The following is a 17,569-nucleotide window of genomic DNA, read 5'->3' as shown; positions in this document are numbered from 1 at the left end:
GATTGATGGTCCATAATACTGACTATTCCAGAAATTTGGCCCAAATCACCTTCTTACTTTTTTTTTTATCAAAATCATCAGTTCTATTTACATATTCATATGCATATTATTTCTAAAATATTCATTTTGGGCTTACTATTTGCTAGGCACTATGCTAGGTATTGAGTACATAGCAGTACACCAGATGTTTATCATTTCTACACTACTAACCCTTCCAATCTAGTGAAAGAAGACATTATTCCTATCAATAATGATAAATTAAAAGTATGACAGTACTTAGGAGGAACAAAATGTATAAAGAAATTTGATTTGCTTAGAATTCAGAGGCAAGGGAGTTCTCTCTAGTGAAAGTCATTGAAACTGACATAAATGAAAACTAAGAACCAGCCAAATGGAAAGTCGGCCTTGAAGTGGGAAAGAATATTTGATTTAAGGAACCGAGATAATTGTAATAATAATAACATTATCCTAAATTTATCTGGTTCTTAAATGTGACACATTTCCCAGTTCGTTTCTTTTTGGTTCTTGACAGTAGCTTCTGTCTTTCTATGTCTGTTCAACCATTTATACAGTGTGTTCAGGCTATTTAACTTCACTTTTCTATCAGATAACAGGACTTGCTACAATATTCCTAAACCAATTTTCCCCCTAAAAGAACAGTGTTCCAAATAGTGACAACTGTTAAAACCCTCAACATGTACAGATAGATTTAAATACTCTAGTTCTTTTCTGCTTAAGAACAATTTGAAATTTTATCTTCAGAGAATGTTTACAGTGATTCATGGGTTTAGTTCTCTGCCTTTCTGAAACTCTGGATTTTGATATTAATTTTGCATTCAAGAGAGCTTCAAGGTAATGTCTCAAGTGTCTGTCAACTGAAAAAAAAAAAAAAACTATTCACACCAGAATAAGTTTGAAAAAATTTGAATTAAGTATTTATAACAATGAAAATGAATAAATAGGAGAAATAGGAACACTCACATGTGTATAGGCCTACACACACACACACACACACACACACGTTAAGTGTCCAAAATATACTGACAATTTAATCTTAGACTTTCCAGTATCCAGAGCTGTGAAGTTTTCTGTTTATGTATTTCCCTGTCTATGGTATTTTGTTACAGCCTCCCAGTCTAACACAGAAGCTTTCCTGATATGCAAGTGCAGGGAAAGTCTCCATAACGGTATATTCCAAAATTCTTCCTCGATGCCTATCTCCCCTGATAAATCATAAGTGACTTGCAATAATGAATGAATAAATGGTAAGAAATTAATGAGAAGAAAATGAAGTCATAGTTCTGAAGGCCTTTGCTTCTTGAAATAATTTCCAAAGTTTCCACCTTAATGTAATGACACTTTTTAATTTATTCAATTTCAAAAACCTCTGGGCTAATTTGCTTTTGGAAAAGTTCATGACACGCGGTAGGATGCCTGGAGAGCTATTCCTTTTGGTGTCAGTTCATCAAACGTCTTCCTTGAGCCAGAAATGCTGGCAGTGCAGCACTTAACAGGAGGACGACATGGCGCATACAAGACACTTGGACAAATTTTCTCACAGGTGCATCCAAAGGAATCCCAAATATGCAGTCAGCTAACCGAAGGTAGCTCAACAGTTTTAGCCATGCCTGTGGCTAGGAACAGAGAGCTAGAAATTAGGGTTATGAGCCTAGCATGTAATCCAGTTAACATGTTAGCATGTTTCATCTGGTCCAGAAAGCTTTCAAAATGGTTTAATGAATAAAGGAGAAAATTTCCAGGTAATCTTCCAGAAAATAAGAATTTAATTTGCCTGTAATTTTGATTCTGTCCCAGTGGTATTCAGAATTTCTGAGCTTTACTATTTTAAGAAAAATATAGGGAAAATCATCTCAAAAATCAAACGTTCACCTTCAAACCTTTTCAGGATATTTTAGCAAATAAATTTGAAGTAAGCAACCTGTATCCATTTCTATGGCCAAAGATGATCAGAATGATATTAAACTGGAACATTAAAAAAGTAATAAAAGCAAACAAAAAAGATCTTAGGCTCATTTTAAATAATGCATTTTGTACCACACTATGTTCTTCTCTGGTTTCTTGCTTTCTGAACATATTGGCTGCTAGTTGAGGCCAAGGAGAGGAATGGTTTTCAAGAGACCATTAAATTGTGGTAAACATTCATAGATTTCTCTAGCTCCTCTCCATTCATCTGTATTATGTGGTGCTCAAGCTGTTTGTTTGTTTTTCTTGCTTCTGGGAGCCAAGCAACATGTCCTTGGTTAACAGTTCCTAACTTTTCAACACAGAAAAAGACTTCAGTGATGCAAACTGGAAAGAGAGAGAGGAAGAGAGAGAGACAGACAGAGAGAGAGAGACAGAGAGAGAGACAGAAATCTAAGATTATCTCATGATAGGAATTCATTTATATGAACTGACAGTCTTGAAATAAATTAAAGGTAATTTTCCCCATTAAAATTTGTGAAACCATAATTTGATGCAAATAAAATTTTAATAATATTATAAATACACACACATGGAAATTCACAAAACTAAACAATATGGAATACTCAACTCAGCAAAATGCTGGTCTTAAAATCCACCAAATCTCTACTTCTTAAGTACACAAATTGAGTAATTTTTTATATTCTTCATTTTATCCTTAAATTTTAAATATTATATACTTAATAAACGAAGAAAGTGTGTGTATGCATGTTTAATGTATACCCTTTCATATGTGTGTGTGTGTGTGTGTGTGTGTGTGTGTGTGTGTGTGTATATGTGGATATTCATACATAAAAATATGCGGTAAATTATTCTAATTACAACAAGAATATTCAGCTGTGCCTTCCTATTCAAGTATTTGAGTACTGTACAATTTCAAACCAGTATTTTTTAATGAAGGAGACATTTATGAGTGTTATTTCTGCTTTTCATTCTTCGCAATCATACATCTTGAGTACTATGAATGCTTTAGAGTGTTTTTAAATGGATCTCACACTTAGCATTTCATCACTGTGTCAGATAATATTGCCAGAAGATACAAAATTTGAGAACCGTTAGGATGTCAGTGTCTTTCTATAAAAGGCAACATTATTTTAGTGGTGAAAGGGAATCAAACAGCATTCAGCTTTAGGACACGAAGCAAGCGGCCCAAGCTGGGAAAAAGCAGCTCTAACTATTGAAGAAGTCCAGTTTTCTGAGCCAGGGTGTGTTAGTGATTGTTCTGTCACTGAAGAAAGATTGATCTTTAAATCTTTTTGAATTATTCCTTTGTATTTATTGAGTACACAGAACTTAGGAGGTTCCTGAATGATGTGTTTGCATCTCATAGCCTATGTGTGTTTTGTAACATCACATGTGCCTAGCAGAAAAATATAATTTCTAAAAGTCAACTAAGTAGATATAGATGTTATAAATCTCCCTGTTACTCCTCAGTATTTTCTATGTTAAAATGATCTTCTTTTGTTATTGTTAAATATAAATACCACAATGGCATACAAATCAAAGGTTTTAGATTATAGGGCATCTAAGTTTCAATCCTGGTTCTTCCTGAGTAAACTCTGCTCAAGTTCACCAACTCTAAAGTGGGCATAAGTAAAGGACAGACTGTAGGGCTGGGAGAGATGAGAAGTGAGGGGAGATATAGTACAAGAAGGGTGACTAGACATAATCCATACTGCATGCATTTATGAAGATAGTGCAGTGAATCCTATCAGTTTTTACAATTAATATGTGTATAATAACAGTAAAAAAGAAAGTGAAAAGAGAAAAAGACAAAAATGAGCAAAAATAGCCATAAATAAAAAGAGGACAGTTAGTGACTACATAGGTCAATTGACCCAGGAAACCTCACCTTTTTATGACTCTGCTTTATTGAGATATAACTGTGATTAAACATTGCCCATTCTGATGGATGCAATTGGATGATTTTTGAGAAAGCTCTGGCTCCTAAATTGGATGAGTATTAGAAATCTTGAGATTGGGATGTTCCCAAGAAAGGTACACTAAGGATTAGGTTGAATTCTTAGCAGTGTTTTACCTTCTGTCTTATTTTGGAGTTTCTTTGTTTAGGCTCAAGCCAATTTGTCACCAGTATATCAAGGTTCCATATCTAGACAAGGCAACATTCGAAACAAGAGAGAGAAGCATCGTCTCTCATAATGTCTCTTTTAGTGATAATGGAACCCAAAAAAAACTTCCTAGTCAAAATGTTCTCCTTGAGTCTTATTGTCCAGAACTGGCTCATAGTTCCACCTCTCACTGTAATTGCGAGGAGAGCTTCAGAACACTACAATGTAATTCTAATGAGCTGGTCATCGTCTACTATATAACATGTAGAGGACAGTAAATGACTGAACAAACCAGGAATATTTTCTGCAAGCAAGAAAGAAAAGATTGGAAGATGGTTGGAAAAAGCAATGAATGCAAAGCACATAATAGGGTATTCTGAGTAGTAAATGAAAAACAATTATGTAAAATTCCAATGTGAAGTCCGCAATGCATGCACTAGTGAGCCTGTTTGTTACTGTTACTACTGACATAGAAGGTGAATGTTACTTTCAGTAGGGATCATGAATGAGAACCAAAAGATATAAAAATTTTGATTGTACTAACAATATCTTTATGACTTAGACTCTGTGCTAAGAATTGAAAGACCTCTCTAAATGAACAAAATAGAATTAAAACTTTGAATACTGGGCTGGTGTTATAGCTCACTGGCATAAGCACCTGCCTGGAAGCACAAGGTTCTGAGTTCAATTCCTGGTACAAAAAAAAAAATCTTTGAGAACTATGTGTAGCTCTTTTTGTCACAAACTCATTACTTTATTTTTCAAGACTTAAAAAAATCAAAATTTTTTCTTAGCTCGTGAGAACAACACAGGCCACATAAGACTTTTTAATCTCTACCTTAAAACTATTACTCTGCAGAATTCTGTGCTTCCGCCTGTCTGTCTGTAACATGGAAATAATACAATTGTATTCTGTAGAGCAAATGTGTATAAAAACATCGACTTATATAACTATTATTAATAAAGAGCCTACCATGAGTAAGTACTGTTTCCAAGTTGCTCTTTCATTTCTAATATACCACACACATGCATGTATCAACTGATAAACTTATTCAAAAATAAAACACATTCGTAACTTAAAGTGAATATGTTATGTGGATAAGAACAATGCATGTAGAAAATTGTCACCCTGAAGTCCATTAATCTGTAAAATTAATATGTACTAATATTTGGAATAGTCAAAATATTAAAATAGCTAATAAATTTTGTGGAATGGAAGATGGAACAATCAGGATGTGTTGGTGAGGTCGAATGAAAGACAGATGGTCATGATGGAAGAGCCTGAGCTCATGAGCAGGGCACAGTGGATTGCAATCCTGAGTCCAGCAGTAGTTAGTTATGGCTTTGAAAGAGTTACATCACCTGTGTTCAACTTTCATGAGCTATTAAAATTAGACAATGAAGATAGCTGTCCCGTAGGAGAGATCTGGGTGCTCAAGATGCAAGTCAAGACACTAGCACATAAGTGCTCAATAAATGGAAGCTGCTGTCATTTTTCATATCCTTTCTAGTGGCATTAAATACCTCTGAGGCTGTGTCTCCAAATAGTCATTCCATTATGTGAGGGGGAAATTTTGACTGGGGTTACTAAGCCAGTGACTCAGAGAAATGAATGCATATACAAAAACAGTACTAGCTAATTAAACCTAAATTGTTGATACAGTAGCTCTGCGAGCACATGTGGCTTAATTATAATTTCTTCCAGTTATGTACTGTCTTTCTTAATGTTTCTGTCAAGAATTTGATTCAATTTTATTTATTCAGTTCTAAAGTTTATACCCAGGGACTCCAAAACTTCAGTTTGGCTCTATCAATGAGGTTAGTGGGCATTCTCATACTGACCAGACCTAAATTATCACATTTCATATTCTTACCCAAGGTGCCTCTAATGCAGTTACTATCTTGAAATAATTCTCAGACTTCTGAAAAGAGCCACCCAGGTTTTGGGCAAAAAAAATCATTATCATAATTTGAAAAAAGGTCAATTTCCCCAAAAGCAGAAATTTATAGCTATGATTTTTTTAAGAATCAAATTTGAGCTTAAGAACACAAACTAGCTTTACCAGAATATCTACCATCCACTACACAGAGATGGAAAAACTGAGACACAAACAAGCCATGTAACTTGTCAAAAGTGATGAAACTAATGAATTTATAAAGAAAAAGCAACTCAAGCAATTACCTACAAAATTTCCATTCAGTCTTTCTGCTAAGATAAATAATAAACTGTAGCTCTTCACATTCTCTCTCAAAAAGAAAATCCTTAAGGAAAAACCCAGTTCTACCACTTGTTTGTGTTGTGTGATTTTTTTTAGCCTGTGGCCTGTCTTCTGCTAAAGGGGAGAGAGAGAGAGAGACAGAGAGAAAGAGAGAGAGAGAGATAGAGAGAGAGAGAGAGAGAGAGAGAGAGAGACAGAGACAGAGACAGAGACAGAGAGACACAGAAAACAGAGACAGAGGAAGAGAGAGGTGAGCGAGAGAGGTGAGCAAAAGTGAAAGGAAGAAGAAGAGAAAGAGGAAGATGAAAATGAAAGAGGGCAAGGAACAGGATGGGTAGGAGAATAAGAAGGGGGAGGAAGAGTAGGAGGAAAAAGCAGCCAGAGAAAGAAAAACAGTATTGCAAGCCTAGAAAAAAAAATATGTGAAGCCCACTACCAAGTTCCACCTAGCAACTCATCAGAGCAACCAAGCAGAGCTGTTGGATATTGCCGGCCATGGGATGGAATTTTCCGAGGAGCTCACACCTACCAGATGGTCCAAGCTGCCTATATGTATATATGGATTTAATTCTGCTTAGATCTCAAGAAGAATAACTGAAACTGACCATATTACCAGGATTAGTTACTTAAGGAGAAAAAAAAAAAAAAAAACACGAAACCCTATTCCCTTGTAACCTGTATCTTCCTAGAGGGCAAGGACCATGTCTGTTTTCCTCAGTGCTTTCCCCATTCCCCAAATGGCTACAGGCTTGTTTGATATGTTTTTGATGTTTGATTAACATTTCCTGAATAAACAAGAATTTCAAATCTTTGTGAAAAGCATACAGTGTTTTTTTTTTTTATTTAAAAAAAATAAAGGAGATTAAGATAAAAGAGGACATAACAACACAGGTCAGAACAGAACAATTTAAGCAACATAGTGTTCCACCACAAGACAACCCAACATAACAGTGGCTACCATAGTGTCTCTTTCCTTGAAGGATTTGAGTGTACCTTCGTATACTATAGCATCAAACAGAACAAGACAGTGAAAACCATTCAAGAGGATGAAAGTATTACAGGGTATTTAGAACCAGCTAACAGAAAACGAACAATGGTTTCTATATTATATCCTTGTCTATAAAAACTTTTGTTTATATTATTGCATATAATAAAATCCAATAAGATACAACATGATAAAACCGATAGAGACAGAAGAACAAAAGCTTGATGGGACTTTAAAACAAGCTGATATTAAATCAGCACTAGCTATTACATTGTCTTGTTTTCTTCAAAATAACTGTTCATACCATTACAAACAATAAAATCAAACAACCCAAAATAAAACCATTTCAACTATTGAATGAGAACATTATACACACAGTGTTAACTCCTGGCTATGACAATAAGCCAGCGACATTGGAGCACCAGAATCAACTAATTTGAATACACAAGCTTCGCTTCCTTTGACCTTTGGGGAATAAACTGCCAAGAAATGTTAACTGATTCGTGTCCCAGTGTGGGTAGAATTGTCCTATACTGAATGATGTTATGATCCACAGACTGATGGGCTTATTTTTTCAAGCTGTGAGTGGATGTATGGGCGACAGTGTAGTTCTCCGGTCAGTCTTCCACAGGTATTGCCTCAGATAAAGAGATCTGCCTTAGCCAAAGTCAGATCTTCCTCTTGGAGTAGACTATATCCAGTGAATAATTACCATAACAATTCCAATGCTCACAAACCTTGCCAAGACCAAGAAAAATCTAAAAGGCTGTCCTAGCTTTAATATGTCATGCAGCCTTAGCTAAGACCTTTGTTCAGACTCAAATTCAGCTTCTCTCTCTCTGTGTCCAGTTCTGTTTGTTTCTCTTTCCACTGTTTTTGATCCTAAAGGTATTACTTACTGAACATTTTACAATCTAATCTTTGTGCAATATCTGCTTCCTGGAAAACCCAATCTAACAACACTTTGTATTTTCCTTTATACGGTCATGCATTCCTCATACAGGAAGACTCTAATCTAGCACTCCAAGACCTCTGCTGTTCAAAACGTAAAGGTCATATATGTTTGCCAATCAGGTATGTGTAGCAAATCACAAAGGCACAAAGAGGATAGAAGAAGTTTCTATATTTTCTGGTTAGACGTGAGAATTGTGCAATTAGTGTATTCCTTCCCTAGATACAAATAAAAGTATTTCTCCAAAATATGCCTAAAATAAGAAGACTGAGGTTAAGAAGGACCATCAGTGAAACTTAAATATTCAAGGAAGTGCAATATCTTTTTGAAGTCCAAGTTTTATGCCAGAAATAATTATGAATTTTGCCAAGTTCACAATATGCCATATTTCTCTTGATTGAAGAGTAATGCTTTTCATATTTAAAATTCAGTGAAATTTGCTATTCCAGAAGATGAATATTGTTTTTTCTCTGTGGTTTTTCACACAGTGATACATGTACCTGCATTGTGTCATAAAATAAAAACCAGGCTGCTGGTAGACTTCGTTACACTATGAGTGTAACAAACAGTACAAAAAAACTGACTGTTGAATTACTGCATCTTACTAGGTACTGAGTATTTTGAATACCATCCTTACCTACTACATACTGTGTTCTACAACGTGTGATCACATTGACAAATTTTAACGATGGCCATCTTAAGAGTTTTTTTTTCTTTTTTCCCTTTGTACTACTGCAGTTGTTCCTTTCTTCCTACCTTACCCCTCCATCTCTGTATCTGCAGCCCTTTTGCCCATCTCCTCTTCTTTTCTATCATTCTTTGTACTATATTATGTTCATCTAACTTTATAAAGCTGTCAAAGGTCCAGTTGGAAGTAAGCAGTTGGCTTACTGTGCAGAAATTGCCTTAAGAAAGCCCCAAGTCTTGATTTTGGATAATTTTGTTTTATTGAAACTGAAAGCCTTGAACAGTCAATCCAGGTGGTTTGGCTTATTTTTTCTACTGTGATATTTTGGCTAAATTCCTGTCCAATGAGCTTAAAGACATTGAACCTACAATACTTATGTTCTAGAAGAGCTCAGAATACATTCTATATGAATCTGAATTTAAAATTTGAACCCAATATTTAAAATTCTGTAAGATCTTCTATGAAACAATCATAGAAACAATTTCTTAAATATTCATTATATGGGGGCTGGGGATTTAGCTCAGTGGCATAAGCACCTGCCTTGCAAGCAGGCGGTCATGAGTTCAATCCCTGGTACCGATAAAAAGTTAAAAAAAAATACTCATTAGATGCTTGTCATTGTGCAGAGGGTTTTTCAAGTATTAGCCTAATTAAACATGAGAACCACCCAATGACACATGTACTGTATTTTTTACTTTTCACAGATGTTGAAAATGAAGCTTGGTTAGGTTATGCATGATGCAAAAAATCAAGTAACTATTAAGTGACAAAGCCAAGATTTGAATTCACAGAGTATGTAAAAACCAAAAAAATGAAACAAAAGAAAATAAACCCTTTATCCACAACCTTTCAATTTAATTTGCTGGGGCATAATATTAAGGAATTCAGTATCTATGGCTATGTGTCCATTTCAGTAAGATGTGGTTAGATCATGATGTTTTATGTCTTGAGCAGGTATGTGCATTGTGTGTACATTAACACATACATGCACAAGTGTAATCTATAGCACAAAATTATGCATGCAATTATAAAGAATACTGTCTCAAAGAATGCTTTAATTTTCTTATCCACATGATTTGGTTGCTTTTCATTGATATTCCCATACTTTTTTTCTCATTGCATAAATAAGGAAGTATCCCATTAGAATAAGTCATCAGTCAGAGCCTCTCATTTCACTACTAGATAAGAAAACATCTACTTAGCTCATCACGGAGCCTCCAGCTTTCAGCATCATGCCTGTTCCCTATTGGTCACTAAATATAGAAGGAAAACAATAAGGAGAAAAAGAAGTGGATACAAACTATTTTTAAGAAGTTACAGAAAGATTTAAAAGGCCATACCTTCTAACTAGTAGTGTACTGAGTATACAAAAGTAAGATCACAGAAACAAAATATATGTATTGTTTTTAAAACTCAAAGAATGCAAAACAAGGTCTTAGGGATGAAGCACAGGGTTCATGACATATGATACTCTAAGGCGCTGGGCATGGTGGCTCACCCCTGTAATCCCAGCACTCAGGAGGCTGAGGTGGGAGGATCCTTGCGAGTTTGAGATCAGCCTGGGCTACAAAGTGAGCTCAAGGTCAACCCGAACTGCATAATAAGACCCCATCTCAAAAAAAAAAGAAAAAAAAAAAAGATACTCTGAGGCACAGACAGCATGACAAGTCTAGAGGTAGTGTTGGGTCCATGATATAAAAGACATCTCCAATGATGTTAAGAACAGGAGTTTATTTTATTGTATGTTTGATAGAGAGAAGTAAAAGCATTTTCCAGAGTGTATGTGGTATTTATAAGGTGTGCTATAATTTAACATGTATTCAGGCTGCTACATGGGGCAGTCATGCAGGTGAGAAGTGATGACCTCAACTAGGTGGCCCCTGTGTACCTGGAGAGAAGTAAACTAAATTGGGATTTAAGAGAATGAGAGAGATACAACTGGAAACATATCATAGGAAAATAGATTAAATATAAAGAAAAGTTACAGGAAAGAGCTCAAAAGAAGCAATACAAAGAAAATATATGTTTGGGAATGAGTTAATTGTTTGTTTTAGTGTGTTTCATAAATGACTTTTATAGATGCACCATTTTCTTTAACATAGTTGAAATAGAAACACTAAAAAATACTATATAGGACCATAGAAATATTCAAACAGCTCTGCTCTCCTGAGTTTTATGTGTTGTTCATGGAAATGAAATTTGTTTGGGTCCAGTTAGGGATTTTAATGATATATCCTGAACACAATCATCTACCTAGATTATTTCACTTCCTCAAAAAATTTCCCCTATAATCTGTTTGGTCCTCAGTCATGGAAATTCATTCCCTGTTAGAGTTCCTTATAATACATATGTGTATTTTTCTTAGTTTCGTATAATGTTAAAGTTATTATTTGTAGCATAATGTGTTACCTTAAGCCATTTTTCAATCATAGAAACTTGAAAAATTATAGTGAAGTTTGATTCTTTTCATTTGGTAGTTGTTCTTGTTGTCAAATGCTTTTCTCTTATTGTTATTTAAAATTACATTCTGGCACAATCCAGCTGTCTTCACTGTACTGGCAATTTTGTTACATGAGCAAAGAAGCCCAGTTATAAAACAATACAGAATGGTAGCAACTATATTGGGAAGAAAAGGAAGCCTTATTTAATACACTTAAAAAGAGAGAAAACAGGAGGCATAGAAATACTGTTTGCACAAAATCAACTATATTTGCAGTCAGACCCCTTCATTCTCAGAATGTGCTTTAGTTACATGTTGGGGGGGGGGTTCCGTAGCATGGACATTGTCTCTGCTACAACCAGACACGACCCTGCTTTGCCAAATGGAGAGCCAGTCTAAAACTCCGAGGTATAAAAAAATGACAAGATTGAGGCAAAGGAAAGAAAACTAGGCTCGAATGGGACCAAGTGAAGCTAAGACCAGAACTGGGGTGAATTTGGCTCTGCAGCTAATTACTGTTATGGTTACAGCATTACACTCTTCTAGGGGGCATGATTAACTCAGTCTGGAGCAAGCAGTGGTAACAGCTAATCGGACAATTATGATGGCTGAGGCATGGCAGTAGGCATTTGGTCATGTCATCTTGCTGAGAATCGCACAGTGACAACAGCATGCATGATGGAGGTGGTAGGGCAAATCTGGTTGTGAAATAGGTATCAAAGAAACCAGATGCCACCATTCGGGGAAGTTGGGAAGCATAAGATCCCGATAGTAATGAGGCATCAAGATCATGAGGAAGTGCACTGATCTTCTAAACAAGTTGTGGAGATTACAAGTATAAATTAAGAATAGAAATCAAGAGCAATAGAAAATAGGCTAGGCATAAAAGAAAGGGAACAAGAAATGGCTGTGATGCACTGGATACTTATGGACCCAAGCCACACTTCCCACACATGAAGTACTGGGTGATCTCACCTGTTTGTAAAGATAAGAATCCCAACATCCTGTCAAAATATTATGGCCTTATGTAGTGGATCGGGCTACAGCTACAGATTGAAGGTTTAAGGAATGTAACAGAGTGGAGCTGGGGCTGCAGCTGGGACAGTTAGGGAATAACACATCTTCAAACTCATTGAGTTTGTCCTCATTGTTCACCTTGGTACAAATATTATCTTTGTCTTCTTGGCACACTCAGGAGATAGGTACCATTTCTCTGACTCTACTATGTTCTGAAAACATTGGGGTTCTAACAGTTTTAAAATCCCTAGCTGGATATATTTCAGCTGCTTGAAGGCAAGCAGCTGCTATAGATGACTTGAGTTAGAATTTGGGGATTTAATTGGACTTTAATGCACAAATCTGGAGGATGAAATTTTCATTGAATATAGTTAAAGTCACAGTAATGTGAAGTAATGAAGAGATTGATTATAATTTTAACAAAGTGCATAGATACAGAAATAAGATGATCCAGTAGATTCTCTACAAATACATAAGAAACAGGGTCCTAGTGCTGGTTTTATTTGGCATGATAGTTCCTGTGGCTGGATAAGGTGGGGAAAATCAAAGCTTGACAATTAGATTTCATACAAGCAGAATCATATTTAACTTAACCACAGAAATTGATTTGTTACTAAATTAGTGTACAACAAGACCCTGCTAAGAATTAGAGAAAATTGCATAGACCATTGCACTTTACCCTTAACCTTCACTCCTCAAAGAAAATGATTAAAAATTGTGGAGGAAACAATAAATTAAGTGTATCCCACTGTAAATTGATTGGACCTAGGCTCACTGTTATTCAGAATGATTTAATAAAAGCTACTCTCCAGAAATGGAACTTCAAAATCAGCAGAGAGCAGAGATGCGGGAATAAAGCACTTTTAAATTGTTTGCTCAACTGTAAGAGTGTAATGAATGAGAGCAGATTCAGACTCAGAGAAAGCAATAACCGGAGCCAAAGTCACAGATTCGCCAAGAAAAGGGAAGCATGGAAAAGGTCCCATTGCTCCCACTTCCTCCCATGCACTCGTGTCCCCATCTGTTTAATGATAATTAGAATAGTTCAGGTCTGTGTTTCTTAGCATTTCCAGTATGAAAAAAATGAAACTCAGTAGTTTCCCTGCATTCTTGCTGTCAAATTTTGAATTAGACAACCCGGCAATTGAGCTTTCCATAGGTAGAGATGTAAGCTTTGAACATTAGTGCCTTGGACAATTACCTCTGAATGTGAGCTTTCCCCACATTGCATGATTATAGGCAGATGATCCTAGTCTATTCCAGGTGTCTCTTTTAAATGATTCAAACACATCCTTGAACAAAAGAGCTAACAGGGTTGCTTGCATTCCGTCTGCAGGATGCCTCAATGCATTTTACAGATTTAGCTTCACCTGTACCGGTTTTTTATTTCCATTTTTCCTTATTTTCTGCCTTGTTTTCAGTCTAGGCTTTTATTTTCCGACAAGGCAGGATCTTTACATTGAAAACGGTGTCTTAATTGATGTTCTTCATCATTGAAACACGACACCCTACACACAGATTTCAAGGATAAGAGGTTTATTTTGGTTCCTGGTTGCAGTGCAGGATAATCTGGTTCCAAGGCACATGGTACAGTGCAATAGTTGGTGGAAAGCTGCTCACGTCTTATCATCCAGGAAGCAGAGAGCAAAGGGATGAGTTGGAGAGGGAAATGTACACTTCTTGGTCACACCCCCACTGACCTGCCTGCTGAACTCATTAGTGGATGAATCCACTCATGAGTGTAGCACCCACATGTCTCCACACATATTGAAACTTTATGGAATATTCTAGAAAAAAGCTGAAAGAGACCTTTTGTGATTACCTTGATTTTTGGCTCTACTGACTTTTACTCTACCACCTCTGGCATCTGTTGACTTCACATACCACTGTTGCTTACCAACATCACACTCCTACCTTTGCATTGGGCCACGTCTCAATTTAGTCTTGCCTTAGAGGTACTGATAAGTGATTAAGAGCACCATGGTCCTCTTCAGTAGTACTAAGTTTTTTTTTTCTATTTACATTACTTCTAAGATTTGGATGAGAATTTCCAAAATACCACATACAAAGGCTTTGTCCCTAGGGTAGTCACATTGGGAGATGCTGCCCCTTGAAGAAAGACCCTAGTGCTTTTTCACCCTTTCTCTAGCGCCCTCTCTCTCTCTCTCTCTCTCTCTCTCTCTCTCTCTCTTTCTCTCTCTTTCTCTCTGCCTCTCTTCCTAGCTTGACATATTTCCCTTGATTGGACATATACTCTCATCAATGATGTTCTACTATTACAGGAGGCCCGGATCCACATGGCTGCCTGACCTGGACTTGAACCTCGAGAACCATAAGCCAAAGTAAGCATATCTTTACTTCACAAGTAGCTCATGTCATGTATTTCCTTATAGTAATATAATATTAACTAAAAAATGGCCCAACATGATGAAATCTCATCTATCTCTATCTTCAGGTGAGCTTATTTTGCCTCAAGTGAGACCCTTAACATAAAACATCACATTATCACTTGACTCTTTTACTTAAATATTAATAATGCCACACAAGACAGAGAGATTTCATTTCTTTCATGGTAGCTGAGAAGCAATGGCAGGCAGAGTTTCCTAGCCAGCTGTTAGCATGCATGGGCACAGAATGACAGGAGAATCAGCAAACAATTGGCTCAGTCTTTGAAACATGTTTTTGTGCCAAGCACATGAAGTTTTAATTATAAGCACTTTGAAATATTCATGGTTATTGAATTGCCTTATTCCCATGAAGAAACAAGATAAAAAATTCTTTTGAAATCTGATGACAGAAAACACTTGATACTAACAATGCACAGTAGTGTAATGCCTAATGAATCACTTGTTGGAAGTAAGCATTTTGTCCTGAGTTGGTTATTATTCTCCATGGCACACTACAGCAATCCAAAAGTGTGACTGTTATCCTGACCCTACATTTTTATAAGATATCTTATCAACATATGCAAAGATGACTTTGACTAATATAATAATTATGGTAAACAACAGCTACTCCCATGATAGGTTGGCTTTAGTTTCTCAGCTTTCATAGACCATCTTGTCCCATCATTTTTACACTGACATTAATCCTACTATGTGCATCCTGTGATATGATCCTTAGGCTCAGTATTTCACTTCTTCATGAATTCTAACTTCCAAGAATTCAGACATTTGTTCATTAAACAAAAACCAATTTAACACTGCTGTGAAATATGCTTAGTGTTAGGCCCATACATTACTGAAAATAAAGCGTACTCTTCTGCCAAGGATTTAGAAATTTAACAAGTTATCCATGTAAGCAAGCAAGTGTAGTGAATAAAAAATAATCCACGAAATAAAAACATTAAATACAATTGACATCATAATAAAACAGGCTTTCCGTTTTCCAAATCAGGCAAACCCTCCTCTCTTAATACTCATTCAAACTGAGAGCATAATTTTTCTTAACAAACACTTCCTACAACTTTTGTAATCACAATTCCAGATACTTGTGCTGCCTTTCTGCTAATATTCACTACAACCACTAAACCACTAAACCAGTCTCTCACGGCCAGTGCTTATCTGCGAAATTTATGTTGCGGTCACGACTAAAACAAAGTTCATTGCTTTCACAGTTTCAGTTTCCTTGTTAGGGTGCAGTTGTTCTTCACTGGCATCTTTAGAGACTATTTCAATAAAACAAAACTTTTAAAAAATCATTCCCAATAAGCATACCTAAGACTATGCGATCCTATGTGCTCCCCATGGTCATCTGTGTGTTTGCAAAATCTCAGCTTCTTGGGTCTCTCCCAGATGTATAAGATCATCTGGGGATAGGACTATGCATTTCCTTGTAGGAACTCTGATGGATTCTGAAGTTGGCAGTCAACAGTCCAGAAACAATCCATTTTATGAAATTTTCTGAACTGTAAATCCTGGGATTCATCCTTGATCCTGCTTTTGAAATCTCATTACATTCCATCATTTGCCCATTTAGAATGATAATTGATAAGATCCCTAAACTAGTTCATTTTACTAACTAATTGAAATTTATTGATGCATGGCTACAAGTTTATGAGAGTATTTTCTTATTTATTTTTCACATTTTATTTTAGGAAATCATAAAGTAAAATTTCATAACAAATGGTAAGAGAATAACCATTGGTAATACACTATGTATTGTTATTTTCAAAGTAAGTAATCAGAGTACAAGGTGTAGATCAAAAACATTATTACTCAGAAGAAAAAAACAAGTAATAGTACAATATTATTTTTTTCAGGAAGATAACTACTAGTGTAAGAGAAAAAAAATGGTATATACATTAAACATTTTTTAAACGATTGAATGTTTGGGAAAGTATCTGAATTCAAGAATTTGTGAGCTTCACATATAAAAGAAACCAGGAGACATTTAAATTTGTGTCATACCTACTTGACTAAACACTGTAGTCTCAGACTGCATTCATTTACTTATACCTCAAATTTATTTTTCCTTATAGAACCAAAGTACTCTATTGTGTATAAATACCATATTTTCCTTATCTTTTCATCTGTTGATTGGCGTATATTCTGCTTGCAAGAGCAAGGTATTATAAATTGTGCTGCTATGAACATGGGTATGTATCACTGTAATGTGATGATTTTAATTCTTTTGGGAAGATATTTAGAACCTGGGTCAAATGAAATTTCTATTTTCGATGTGTGAGGAATCTTCACATGATTTTCTTAGTGGTTATGCAGTATTACTTTACATTGTTAAGTAAGTTTATTGAATCCCAGTTTACAAGCAATAAATTGAACAAATTTTAATGTATGTTTTGATGAAGTGTGCGTATTTATATGCCCTTCTTTTAAACGGTTCAATTGACGGACTATTTCTAACACTGTAACATATTCCCACATGCACATTCTCTTTCAGCACTGTCTACACTACTGCAGAGGCTACCATTTTTATCAGTGTTTATAACTGTATATTAGCTTTTTTTTTTAATTTATAGCCATAGACTGGTATTTCTTTCTAAAACCATTGCATGGTATGTTTTTGTTTGTATTGTGTCTTGCTTTTGGACATTTTATTTCGGTATCTCACTTACGTTGTTCTATGGTTGAATCTCCCATTAATGATAATTTTAGCTTTTCTTCATAGAAATATAAAATTACTTACTGAGTTTATTGCTAATGGACTTCTGATTTTTTCCAGCTTATGGCTTTTGTGAATAAAACTACCATGAATAT

Source organism: Cavia porcellus, unplaced genomic scaffold (assembly GCF_034190915.1).
Source record: "Cavia porcellus strain 051 isolate PalLab524CR breed Dunkin Hartley unplaced genomic scaffold, mCavPor4.1 scaffold_3, whole genome shotgun sequence".
Taxonomy (NCBI): Eukaryota; Metazoa; Chordata; class Mammalia; order Rodentia; family Caviidae; genus Cavia; species Cavia porcellus.
The sequence above is the reverse complement of the archived record's forward strand: the minus strand, read 5'-3'. Positions refer to the sequence as shown.